At 39.5% G+C, this 14,048-nt stretch overlaps 1 protein-coding gene across 1 annotated transcript in view; it reads right to left on the bottom strand.

The window, feature by feature from the left end:
- Positions 1–7,594, bottom strand: part of SPSB4 (splA/ryanodine receptor domain and SOCS box containing 4) — a 129,767-nt gene extending 122,173 nt beyond the window's left edge. Inside the window, exon 1 of the mRNA XM_062613217.1 lies at positions 7,458–7,594. The gene's annotated coding sequence lies outside the window, so the exon portion shown is untranslated. The remainder of the gene's footprint in view (positions 1–7,457) is intronic.
- Between the last annotated feature and the right edge of the window lie 6,454 nt (positions 7,595–14,048).

Raw genomic sequence — 14,048 nt, 5'->3', positions numbered from 1 at the left:
TTTTTGTGAGGTTTTTGCTTGGTTTATTTTTGTTTTGATTTGTTTGTGGTGGTTTTTGTTTGCTTGTTTGTTTTAATTTTTAAATACCAATTTTCCATATGAATTGTCCATATTTTTCCTCTGGGCAAAGCAGCCTGTGAAGGATTTATTGCTATCCCAGTAATGAACTCTCCAAGCACACTGATTCTGAAGAACCAAATTCAATCTCCTCTTTAAAAAGCCCTCATTCACACTGCAAAAAAAATGAAGTATGATGCTGCAATAAATGAAGGCAGGAAGATGAAAAGAACTTGTCAGCAGTGAGTGAAGTGACTCTTCACAGTTACTAATGCTCCTGCACTCTTGCTGCATTTCTACCCTTGGCAGCTTCCTGCTAAAGGGGCACACAGACTGGAGACTGCAATGCAACAGTTGCTCAAATCATTACAACAAAACTACTGATACTACTAACAAGTAACATTTTCCTAACAGGTACTAACAACACGCATCATGCCCAAAGGGGTAAATGCCTTCATAAGCCAACACTCCAATTAAATCGGTTTCAGTCAATAATTTGCCTGCTTCCAGTGAATGCATCTGAGAGGAAAACGTTAACTACCACAGAAAGCAGAACGTGGCATCAATGAGCAACAAACATTCATATGAAGATCTGCAACAAAGACATTAAGATTGGTCTGAATGAAGCATGAATAGAAACATCTCTCTGTTAAATCACAAGAAACAACAGGATTCCGAAGAGTGACACATGGTGATGACCTGATTGACAGCAATCAAACTGGTAAGCACCAGAACATGTTGTTTCCATCAAGATCAGGTGTAATATGTAAGTTTTCTTCATCTCACCCCAGCAGAAGGCTATACTGCAGCCATAAACTTACCACAAACCAGAGAAGCAAAGAAAAGGGGCAGCTTAAGATGCATGCAGGAGAAGTAAGCAAGACTGAGGCAAGTCTCATGCTGTAACAGCTGACACTGGAAGGACATAAAAGACCTGTCCAAAACTCAGCTCATCACCACAATCCAAGTGAAACCCAGAAGATACAGTGAGGATTCACTACCCAGCACCCTTGTCCTGTGGGCTGCCCACAGGGATCCTGGCCAGTCCCCTTGGGCTCACATGGTTTGGTGCTGGGGTTCTCTCAATATCCTAAAAAGGCTGCAAACAGACACCATGAGAAGTGCTGTGTGGTTGTTTCCTGAGCTCATGAACTAGCTTCTCTCTGTGTATATTTCACCACATGAGCTGAACTTCCTGGGCCTGCCCTTTCCTTAGAAAATCACTCTAAAAGTATTAGCAGATCACCACAAAGCAGTATTTCGTTTCCTGAAGGGTGTTTACTGTCTCCAGGTTCAAGCCCTATGCTTGATCCCCAGCACACATCAGTGGGTTATATGAAGGAAGTGAATGCTGCTTATTTTGTTCTGTAGCGATATTTCTGCCTGCTTTCCAACAGGTAGGAATAAAGAGATTTTTTATCTCATAGCAATTCAGATCACAAACACAAATTCATGTCAATTATACATACCAGTTTGGTATTTCCTTGTCAGCAGTTAAAATCCAAATAGAACAAACCAAAACCCCCTTCTTGATAGAGGAAGGAAATGAAGGAAAATATGAGAATTAACACGCACACTGTAAAATAAAAATGCCCCTTAACACTCAGTTAATAGTTCTGTATTCTTTTGACTCAGTCACAGTTACTGGATCACCATTCTCATGAAAGAGAACCAGTAAGTGACGACCCAATGCAAAAAACAACACATGTTTGGCTTCTCTGGAGCCAAAGCAAAACTATTAATCTCCTCTCTGTTAATACTGGGGTTTTATTCTATAGCAATTGAAGAAGTTTGGGGACATTTTCTCTAAATTATTCACCAAAAACAATCCTTTATATTCCAGCCAGGATCCTTCATATTTTAACCAGGATTAACCAGAGAATAATGCACTTGTATCCCTTTCCTCGAAAAACACTTGTGCCCCAGGAAATTTAACTGCCTCTATCTAATCCCATGAAAGTCCTTTCTGAATCACTTGGGGATTGACCTCATGAATTTTTCACTGTTGTTTCTTGGTGGGACTGTCAATCAGAGATGAAAAAGAGGAAAACAAAACACAAAGTGAAGTGGTTTGCTAGAACCATCACCTCAGCTAGCACTAAAATTACATCAGATGGCATAAAGAGGAATCACTTTGAAGAACCAACATGGAAAAAAAGTGTCTGTTTTGTGTCCTTCCTCCCCATTTTCCAGATTTAATAGCTTATTTCCTTTTTGTGGGTTTTTTTTTCAGGCAAACTCAATGTTGCATTCTGTTTGCTGAAAAGCATCACAGGCACTTCACAGAAGTTTACAACAAAAGCCCAGCATCAGTTGTGTTTTAATCAGTTTTCATCAAGTCATCCTCAAATGAAACACCACAAGATTGTACTTCTTTTCCCCTTCACACTTCTATGTAGTAACATTCACAGTAGTGACAGCAGAATGGAAGGCATGGCTCAGATCCACAAGACGTCTGATCACTTCTGACAAGTTAAACGTGAGCACAAAGAATGTTCTCCTACAAGCAGTCAAAGCACAAACACTGTACATCAATCCCCCCGCTAGGCACAGAAGCTTGTTATACGCAGCCTAAACCTAGTATTATTTAGGAGACCCAGCCACACACTGAGACCTCACAGGTGCTTTGCAATGCTGATTTCTTCCTAATGGCTAAACTGTAATCATGTATATAAAAAGGCAAATGTGATGCAGCAGTCATATGACTTTTGTAGATCTTTCCAGCTGGCCTTAAAATAACTTATTCTCTATGAAGGATACTCTTTTAAGATACAGGCTTTTAAAAAAAAAAAAAAAAAAAAAGAAAGAAAGCTTTTAGCATAAGAAAGGCGAAAAAGAAGGGTCACAAAAGAAAAGAATCAAGAGAAGTGCTCACAACTGAGAAACAGAAGGCACAGCACAATTCTCACCCCTGAAAGCTACAACCAAGCACAGGATCTTACATGCTCAGGTAAACACAGGCAACAGCATTACTTTGAACAACTGGATCTATTCTTCTCAGACACAGTTTAGATTCAGCTGCTTTCTGTATTTCTATTACTATAATTCTGTACTAGTGAGGCCTTCATGTCTTTGCAGTATAAGAATCTATCCTATCCAAGATGCAAAGATGTAAAATATGGCTACATCTGAGTAATAACTTGTGTCTTTTTAGATATACAGGGATCTGAACTCTCTTTCGTCCAATGTATACATTCCCTTTCCATACTTTTGATATTGCATTATTTCAAATTCATTTAAGGTGTGTTACGGTTAATGTTTTCCATAGAGCTCCAAGACCTTTGAATACCTGGTTTCTTCAAAGCTAATTCCCTAAACTCACAGGTTGGAGCTCTTTATGTACAGTGTTAGTAAACCACTGTAGCTGCATGGACTTGGGGGCTGCTACAGAACCAGTATACAGAAAGGACCTATGTATGCTGGTGATTGCCTCTCCCAACACAGTTCAGAAGACAGGGGACAGCCTCCATCTCCAAAGCATTCCTGTGAGCACTTTGTTCTGGGAAAAGGCACTTTATTCGGGGAAAAAAAAAGAAGGAAATTTTAATTTGGGAATAATTACATTGCTGCAAGAGCAGAGAGATCAACTAGTGCAGAATAAAGGGTCAACATGGAAATCATAGAATGGTTCAGGCTGGAAGCAACCTTAGGGTTATCTAGTTCCAAACACCTGCTACAGGCAGGGACACCTTCCACTAGACCAGGGTGCTCCAAGCCCCATCCAACCTGGCCTTGAACACTGCCAGGGACAGGGCAGACACAGCTCCTCTGAGCACCCTGTGCCAGCGCCTCACCACCCTCACAGGGAAGAACTTCTTATGTTTAACCTAAATCTCCCCTGTTCAATAGGGGAATGGGCCAAAACATTTCATGTCACATCAGTTGCGCTGGTCTGCTCCCCTAAGAAAAGAAAAACAAACAAAAGAAAAAAAGCAAAACCAAAAAAAACTGCATGTACAGGGTTCAGATTTCCTTTTGCTGGCTAACAAGGTTTTTCCATACTGATTCTGAGCAACATGACTGATGCTGAACCATGTGGGTCTATGTGTGTTCAGCCATTACAGAGAATTCACAATATTCTTACACATGTGCGTGAGAGGAGGATTTTCTTAAATCAATCTAAATCAAAGATTTATTTCATATAAGAATAAATAACACAAAGCATATATAGCTCACACAAAGGGGGTCTGCCTGGGAATCCCAACACTGGGGTTATTCATGGAGCAACATTAAATTCGATTTCTTTTGGAGGGAATGCACTTTGATTCTGAGATTATGTATCTCTAAATAAGTAACTCTAGCATGAAGTTAAACAAGATATTTCCAAGATGGAAAGCAGGACTGCCTTCCTCCAATATTACTCCCTGTACAGCATGACATCCATGCAAGTCAGAGGCTAATCCTTCCCGGAGCCCTCCCATTACCACTGCAGCTGTGCGGGGTTAAATGAACACTAAGAAATGTGGGTTTGCTTTCAATTGGTCATTTTTTTGTTTGGATACTGCCCCTTTTCTACTACCAAATGCACTGGTTTTCCCTACAGCAAAGTTTAAACTAGGATTTCTCAACTCTCCTCAGCTTAGTGAAAGCAATAATAAGGTAAAGAAGTTGAAGTGAAATCTCTCTGAACTTTCTTTGTGTAACTTAATCACATGGCAGACTTCAAAATGAAGTAATCCAGCAATTACATTCAACAGCAAAATAATTAGGGGAAGAAAAAAATAATTGGACCAACAGGTGAAGGCCTGAATGGAGCTCTAGTTAAGAAAGGGGAAAAAAGCCTGTGTGCATAAAACAGGATTCTTCCTCAAGTGAGCCAAGAAGTTCTAAGCTTTGAGAGCTAGAGCTAAACCTTTATATACTAATAAGACCACATCCTTCCTAGTGAAGAGATGCTCTTTCTTCAGTTTCTCTTTGTTCCTTTCCTGTTCTGTAATCACCCTATCAGGCAATTCTGTCCTTCACCTTTCTCTTTGGGATTGGTAATTCTTTCCTTACTGGTTGCACAGTTCACTACTGGAGTCAGAATAGGACACTGGTTTGCTATCAGCTGGCCTATACAGAAAGTAAAATGTGTCCAAAGTATAAAAACTTGGAACACTGTCTCCACATGCATTTAAATTGACAAGAGATTACATGCAGCTAGGAAAATAATAAGACATTTTACCAGGAATAGTTCCTGTTTCCTCCCCTTTTAACATTTTGGTTCATATAAATGTATGCCATGCCTCAGTAGGTCCTCCATCCATAAATGGTGCAGTGCATTCTACAAACAGCTGTCAAATCCCCTTCTATTAAAATTCTGAGTTCTTGTTTACCTTGAACAGGCCTCTACAGACATTCACAGACAAGAAATAGAAACAGCTTCAATGCCAAAATGTAATTTCTCAGGCGTAGACCAGAATATATATTTTAACATATTCATAGAGTGAAAAAAGGAGCCTCAAGTTGCAATGTGCTGTCAAATAGCAACTGATTCTGAAACAGGTGTTTCCACATCTGACTGAGCAAGCAAAAATGGATTAAGACAACTGGTCTTTAAGGCAGGAAAAAGCAGAAAAGATCCTAAGAATGGACAGAAGTAGAGGGAAGAAAGTGCCTGTTAGATGTATTTTTAAAATAGGTACAGTTTTAGCTACTCATTTTACTGAAGTGTCTCAGGCACAGCCTAGTTTCCAGAGATTTTGATTTTCAGATCAAGTGTTTCACACCTAACACATGTACCTATCCCTTGCCTATAAAAAGGCTGGTTTTGCATGTTTGTCAGAGCAAATGGGTAACTTGACAAAATAACCACTTTGAAAGAGACTGAAGGGACCTCAGGAAGTCTCTAGTCCAAGCTCCTACCCAAAGGAGGGTCAGCTCCAAGGTCAGATCAGGTTGCTCAAGGTTTATATGGCCACGTCTCAAAAGCCAATCTGAACTTGGTCTGTTTCAATTTATGTCTGCTGTCTCTCATCCTTTCACAGAGAAAAGCCTGGTGCCTCATACAGGAAAACCAGTATGCCATTCCCTAAGTTTGTGACTGCTTAGTAAAACACACGAGAGATTTCCAGGGAAGTTCTTCAATTGAGAAGATGAACCTACACCATTTCTAAAAATACCTCAAAGACTTCAATGCAAACTACATTTGCTTTACAGAAGGGCCAATTCCTCAGTACTTCATGGTAAGTACAAACATTTTGGAAGAGTGGAACATATTAATTAGCAGAGTAAAGAGGTTTCAATTTCCAGGACAAAACAAAGCAGAGTATGTTGATCATGGAAATTTCAAGATCAAAATTAGGCAGCCTAGCTGGTTGGTTGTGACATAAACCACAATTTTCCAATCACTGCCTAAGGCAAAAATGTCAGAGCTGAAGTAAATTGCCTAGATTAGGATGTTTAACTTGACATGTTTATTCTAGCTGAAAGCCAAACAGATCTTTCCAACTTCCTAGAGCATTCCTCATTCATTTTTGTTTTTAAAAAAGCTAATCAACTATTTTTCTAGCAATTCTACAATAAGAAGCAAAACTGAAAATGCACGCACTTAAACATACTCATATACATGTACATAATACACAATGATTATATACTACTTTTTACACATATAAAACCTATCTGACTTTATAGAATCACAGAGTGGTTTGGGTGGGAAAGGACCAAAGCTCATCCTGTTCCGATCCCCTGCCATGGGCAGGGACACCTTCCACTACACCAGGTTGCTCCAAGCCCCATCCAACCTGGCTTTAAACACTGCCAGGGATGGGGCAGCCACAGCTTCTCTGGGCAACCTGTGCCAGGGCCTCACCACTCTCACAGGAAAGAATTTCTTCCCAATGTCTTACCTAAATCTCCCCTCTGTCAGTTGAAAGCCATTCCCCGTCTCCTGTCATTACCATGCCCTGTCAGAATTTGCTCTCCAGATTTCTTGTAGGTGCCCTGAGTCAGCAAAAGGTTTCATATTTATATGTAGATAATTTATACTGGTCACCTTTAATAGTCACAGATAAAGATACTTTGGATAATTAGAGATGTTCCTGAATTCCTCATACAGCTTAGTTTAAGTCAATCCACCGTGGTGTCAATGAATTTAGCTTCTGGGGATCAGCAGCCCTTCATGCTGCTGTCACAGCTAGAAAAGGATGAGACTAGTGGGAGAAGAGACCAGACAGAAATGTGCTTTCAGAAGGCTGAACCTGGCACAGTGAATAAATGCTGGGTATGTCATCCTTTCAACACAAGGACATGTGGCCACAGTACAATGTACAAATGCGTCATTAGAGGAGGAAAAGCAAATACCTGTGCAAATGCAATTAAGCTCCATCTAGTACCTGTGTAGGCAGCTTAGGGCTATTATGATCACCCCTGATTTACACTGCAACACCGATACATCTGAAAAACAGTCTGTATCTTACCTCATACCCAGGGCAGAAGAAACTGGTTTTGCCTTCAAAATTTGCCTCATTTCAGTATTAGGAAAGAGTCAGCAGGTACCCGGAAGGAAACAGAGGAAAAATAAAAAATTAGAAAAGGAGCCATTATAAAAAATCCCATGTGTATTACACAACCACATGATGCATTCTAATACATATACATGGGTGAAATCAAAGTGAGGCAACCTCTGAGAGAAAAGATACTAAAGTCTTCTCAGGCAACTTGGGCACTGTTGCAGACTCTCGAGTTAAGCCACAGTGGGTGTGCAGCACAATGGAGGCTCCATTACTTGGGATCAATTTTTGTGGCTGTCTAGCAGTAAAATGCCCCATCCAAGATACAAGAATGCACCTCTGTGAGGGGGACAGATGAGGAATTGAATGAGAAGAGCTGTCTTCATGTGTGAATGAGCAAAACAATGAGCATTCTCCATCTCTTCTCACATGTTTGATTGATTGAGAGTAACTGGATCCAGGCACTATGTTCTCTACTGTCTCCTCTACAAATAGATCCCTTAAGTGCAGGTGCTGCTGAGAAAACAGCTAAGAATGGAGCAGGGCAGCCAGAATCTGATGAAGGCTCAGAGGAGTCACACACAGATGCTTTGCTTTAGAAAAACGTATCCTACCATGCCACTAGGGTTTACTATCTGGGGATTAGAAAGTGGTTTGGCGAAAAGTACAATCAGAAACCAGGATTCTCCTTCCTTCATCTCATCCTAAGGACATTTTTACTGAAAGCGACAATCTACCTCCACCAAAGTCTTTGGATGCCCCCCAAATATATATATATTCCTTTCTACGTTTAGCAAGCAAAGCTTTGCATTATTTAGCCTCTATATCAAACTGTATCCTTTACATTAAACAATGAATTCTGTTATGAAACTCCTCTTTCTAGTAATATTTGAAATCCTGACCAACAAATGTCCATTGCTCAATGCCCTAGACCTGCTACAGTAAGGAAGACTAAGTGCATCAAATTGGACAGTAAATTAACGTGAGTTCTATTTTGAGCTTGACATCATTCATCCTGTTGTTTCAATTTAATCATACTCAGCCTTCAATCCATCCACAGAAGCCCTAATATATCACATTTTGTTAGTTTGTCTGCTTCATCCTGACTAGTGACTTGCAAAAACAACTACACTTCAAAACACAGCCTCAGAAAATGAAGCCTAAAGTGGCATTCACAGCCCATCAACACTTCTGCACATAAGGGAAAATATCCTCAGTAACAGTAGTTGCTGAAAGCAATAACGGGGAAAAAAGTGAAAGCTCAGAGAAACACACACAGATTTCTATTCTGAGCTGTGTAATAGCCTAGAATATCAATTTGACAGAAAATACTGTAGTTACTTTATTATAAGTGTAAAGCTTTCTATTAAAAAAAAACTCTTTTCAGCTAATATTTCCTCTGCCAGACTTTCAGTAAAAGATGATGCTTTTCCTTTAGTAGTTTTAGCAAAATCAGTTTGCAAAATAAGGAAGTGGTCTTTTAACTGTAAATGCATTTTACAGATATTTTTATTGTCAAGAAAATGTTTTAAAGACACTAAAAAGCAGTATATTATCCTCACTGAACTATAATCTTTTTTTGCTTCTTTAGACTTTAAGAGTTGAATTATAAAACCTCCCCAAATTAATCTGCAATTTGAAAGGAGAAACTTAAAAGCTAAAGTTTAAATTCTAAAATTGCACTGATTTTCCTCGGATCATGGAACAATGCATTAAGCTTATGTGTTTTGTGCAGGTAGCTTAAAGATGGTTGCATCTCTGCCTCAAGCAATCTGTTTCATATCCGTACTTCCGCAAAATCTAGTTTCTGCAAGCATTCACTAATCTAACTTGTTTTCTATACACCTAGTTCTTCTAAGCAGTACTGCCTAAAAAGTTTAATACTAACAATTTATATACAAGCAATTGTGCCAGGAGTGGACACCGTACTCTCAGAAGGCTCTAGCAATTATAAACATCTCCAGAATCTCCTTTTGCACTGACTAGCCTTGTGGCTCTACTTCACAAGCCTTGGCAGGACTTCCCTTCCGTAAAACAAGGCTGAGTCCCAATTGAACTGCACCTCTTAGGACAGGAATTGTAATGCCTGTTGGGAAAAAATGATGCTTCAACATTCCTTACTGGAGCGCAGTATTTATTTGGCAAATAGGGATCCTACAGCTCAGGAGAGAGTCTAGATATGCATTCTTTCCTGGATTCAAATGATCAGCCCAAACATAAAGTACAAAGTTCAACACTCCAAACAGCAAAAATCACTGTTGCTTTTTTATTGTTTTTAAACAAGCCAGAAAACTGTTATTCCTTCCCAAACCTACCAACAAATACAAAAGGATGCCACTATACATTGTAAAGGACTCAACATAACACTAGTGGAAGTGACATTTCTGTTTTGTTTTCCCAAGTCTAACACAAAAATCCTTTTCATCCACCTCCTCTAAGATGATGATTAGCAGCATTAGGATCATAGGATGGAAAGTCTCACTTCGAGTCCTACTTTCACATAAGACCTAGTGTCTTATGGTACAAATTCTTCTACTAGTCACTATTTCTTCTAAGTATTTATTTGAGACACAGTTGTTTTTGATGACTGATCAGAACCATCTTTCACACAAAAGTTAGTCCAGCCAAAAGCACCAACAGAAAAGACTTCATGTGAATAAACATATTTCAAAGATAAACAGTAGAAAACAGCATCTGAAGATTATATTTTGGATGTGTAAAAAATGGAACTTAACAAATTAAGAGTGCAGCTGAGATCCAACCTGCTATATTTCACAAATCTTGATTTATCATTGCCTCCTGTTGCTGATTTTGGCTCAGCATTAGTGTTGAATGGCACCCTCAGGGTCCTGATGGAAAATAATAAAAGCTTTTTCTTTCAGCTATTCAATAAAGAACAAGTCAGCAGCACTCCAGGTACACCTACTAAAGCCTAACAGAGCCTAATAAAAACAGTTACCTAAATATGAAAGCCATTTCAGAGCTAGTGCTGGAACATGAGAAAGCAGCATTTCCACTGGTTCAAGCCTTTACCAAAAGTGTAAAGACAAAACTTGTACTATTTATCGGCACAAGCATAGAAGCACTATGTTTGACAACCTATTTTATTACTGATGTCTGAGAAAAATCATCTTTAAACCAACTATGTCTTAAATCCTGCAACTGGAACTGGTGTCTCAGCCCCCCTGCATCAGTGTCACTGTAACCAGGCACTCAAAGACAGGCAGCTAGAAACAAACCACAGTCAGCTAGAACTATTTGTACCAGCTATGGGGCCAGAGTTTATAAATTCTTTCAGAAACACCATTTGTGCTTAGAGAGAAGTGAAGGCACAACAGATTATGAATTTACAAGGCTTAATGGAAACAAAGCATGCAAATGGAAACAAAGGGAAATGGGTAAAAATAAGAGACCTTAAAACTTTTCACAACTGAATTCAAGATAAACATAAAACCATTCTTAAATCTGTCCTAAGTCCATAATTACACCAAAACGTTGTTTTCTTTCTTTTAACCTGAATTCTAACATTGAGCACTAAAGTCAAGGTTCATTTAATCCTGTCCTCCCCTCCTGCTGATCACCATTTCCATCCTAAAAACAAGCATCAGGTATTGTTTCAGTTCAGAGGCAGTTTTTGTTGCGAAAGGCTCAGCTTCACTGTAACAGCCCTGGGCTAGAGAGGAAAAAAAATCCTCATTGTGCTGGGAATTTTGGCAGCTCCGAGGTAGAAACCTGCCACACAGAACTTCATTTTGGACTGTCTGTGGATGTCCTCACTGCCTGATCTCTTCCCTTTCTCTGCCCACCTGTCTCACAAGTATTCCACACTTGATCAAGGATTGCAAGTTGATCTTCACGTTTCAATGAAGTGTGTAGTCAAAAGCATTCAAGTACAGGTTCTGCTTTATTTCACTCCAGTCTGGGAGACTGTTGCTTTTTATTTCAAAGAAGATTACATTTCTTACATTTACACTTGTTCATCTAGTTCCTTAAGACATTTATGAATGTGCCAAATTATACTCTTGCCAAGCAAGTCACTTAAATGTGGTTTGTCTTCTGCTGCTAGGAAGCAGTGCTGCTTAACAGTCTTAATCTCCTTCAATAAAATCCTTTCCATAATATCACATTAAAGGGAATTATTAATACCCATGATTATACATCTGGGTTATTTTCATACGTAACTTAACAGGTCTGTGATTGAGCATCATAATCCTGCAGTAATCTCTGACTCCCCCAACTAACATTCTCCTACAGCCATATCAGCAGTTTTTATCACATCATCATTTAGGTTCAACACTTTTCCATGGCCAATTCATCCTTTTCTGTTCAATATACGGTGCTTTTATAGCACAATACTGTGAGAGCCTACAGGACAAGTACATTGGTAGCACTGGAGTGCTACCTCTTAAGTGGTAGATGCTGGCATTGATGCTACTAGGAGAAATTCAGTATGAGTATGTTCAGACAGATGGGAATGCTCCATCCTCTTTCCAATAACCAGGTTAAGGAATGCAGAACTGAGAAGCAAGGGTTACTAGGATGTAGTGCCTGTTAAAAGACAGGGTCTGAGTACAACCCCAGGAGTGGCTAACCTCATTTAAAAAACAGCTAAGTGTTGACCAAATGGTAAAAATCTTCAGTATAGCTTTAATATGGTTTGATACATCACAGACAATTGAGACTTGCATGTATTCTAAGAATCTTACTCTGCAAACAAAGACAAGTGAGAAACATGCAAATGAAAGCCCACCAGTATGACAGCAAAGCCCATCTGTCAAAGGCACAGCACACATCATGGATCATCCAGTTCTCTTCTGCAGGCAAACCCCAATGATGAGGCCAAAGAAAGAGAACAGAACAAAAGGAGTTATAACAGCACTGAGAAACAGCAGCTTTGCCCTTTCAGCATCCTGCATAGTAACTCACTGTAGCTCAGCTAAGGAATCACAAAATACAGCCATTCATCTCATTTACTGTCTTATACCAAACTGAGATCAACTACATAATTTTTCTTACATTTTCCTCTTGATGATTTTTAGAAACACTTCTGAAATACTGCTGTAAGCTAATAATAAACTGTAGGGTTTTACTATGAAATAAAAGATGGTAGATTATTTCTTCTAAAAAGCAAAAGGGTCACCTTGGCAGCGTAAATGGATTCCATGCAGAGTTTAAGCTCTCACCATTAGTTTATCTTTCTCCTTAAAGAATTCTCCCTGATAAATTTCTTTTGAAGAACTTATCTTAGAAGTGTATGACCATCCAAAACTCTCAATAAATGTAGCCTTACCGCTTCTTCCAAGCTGGTTTAGCCTCTCTAGTTTCCTAATTGGGACCAGTCAAGAAGTAATTATGACTAAAATAAACACTTATGTGTGATTTTGCCATCCCTAAACCTTAAAAAAACCCTATAAGAACAAACAGTATATTTCACTAAGGAACAAAAAGGAAGTTTGGCCCATTACTTCTTGATGTTACACAAGTTGAGTGATTTTGGGAATAAAGCTACCAAGCTCATCATCTTGACCTATTCCTTCTGCTGGAGGAAGAAAGTAGCCTACTTCCAGAGCAGCCTGAAGTTTTTCCTAAGACTGCTTCACACTGCATCATCACGGATTTAGAGCACAGCTCCTGTCAGCACTGTATGTTAACAGATACACAGCACAGTGCCTTGACCATACTACCAATCTGCCTGCTCACCATACATGGGTTGGGTTCTACAGCTACATTAAAGCTGTAGAACTGTGCAGAGAAAGAAATTATTCTTTAGCTTGTGGGGTACAGCCTTTAAGAGCTCAAAGTAGACATTAGTTTCTTCAACTCTTTCTAAGCAGGTACCAAAAAAGCACGTACCCACAGGAAGTTTAGCCCAGACTTTTCTTCTCCACCTGGTAAAAAGTGTTGCCAACACACTGCAAGCTCCCAGTAACCACAAGGGTCTCACAAGATTAGGTGCCTTACTTGATGGGTGTGCTGCAGAGTGAAGCATTTACATGACAATTCCAGCCTTTAGAGTAGGGCCTCTGGCTCTCCTGACTGCCAACACAGTCATAATGGCTAGCAAAATAGAGGACAACTAAACATAAATTTCTCATCTCATGATTTTTAAGTGACTTTCATGTTCTTTGGGTGCTTGGTGATTTCAGTAGTCACAGTGTCAAGTTTATTAGACTCCAAGTGTGCAAATCACCTTCCTCTGCATATCCAGTCTATAAATGGTTTAAGATACCTGTAATTCTTTTAACAGTAGGATACACAGAGCATGAAGAATTATTTCAGAATCTTTACTTTGCAGCAGAGCTGGAAGAAAAATAGATCTGAGCATGCTGTCCACTCAAAATACGCCGTTCACAGCTCAACCTGCCAGCTGCTTTCTCCTGAGTCAGCAGGGAACTGCAGGAGACAAAACAGCTTCCCCCTAAAACACGTCAAGAGGTTAATTCGATATCCTACCAGTTCATAAGACTTGAGCAGAGAAAGTAGAGGGCTGGCAGGAGACCAGCACTTTGAAATCTCAATGCTAACATTGCCAGGCCTTTTCACCCTCATTTTAGCAAG

The sequence above is a fragment of the Pezoporus occidentalis genome, unplaced genomic scaffold (genome assembly GCF_034315485.1).
Source record: "Pezoporus occidentalis ecotype Australia unplaced genomic scaffold, CSIRO_AGI_Poc_V1 ctg164, whole genome shotgun sequence".
Classification (NCBI taxonomy): domain Eukaryota; kingdom Metazoa; phylum Chordata; class Aves; order Psittaciformes; family Psittacidae; genus Pezoporus; species Pezoporus occidentalis.
This window is presented reverse-complemented; position numbering and strand designations above follow the sequence as displayed.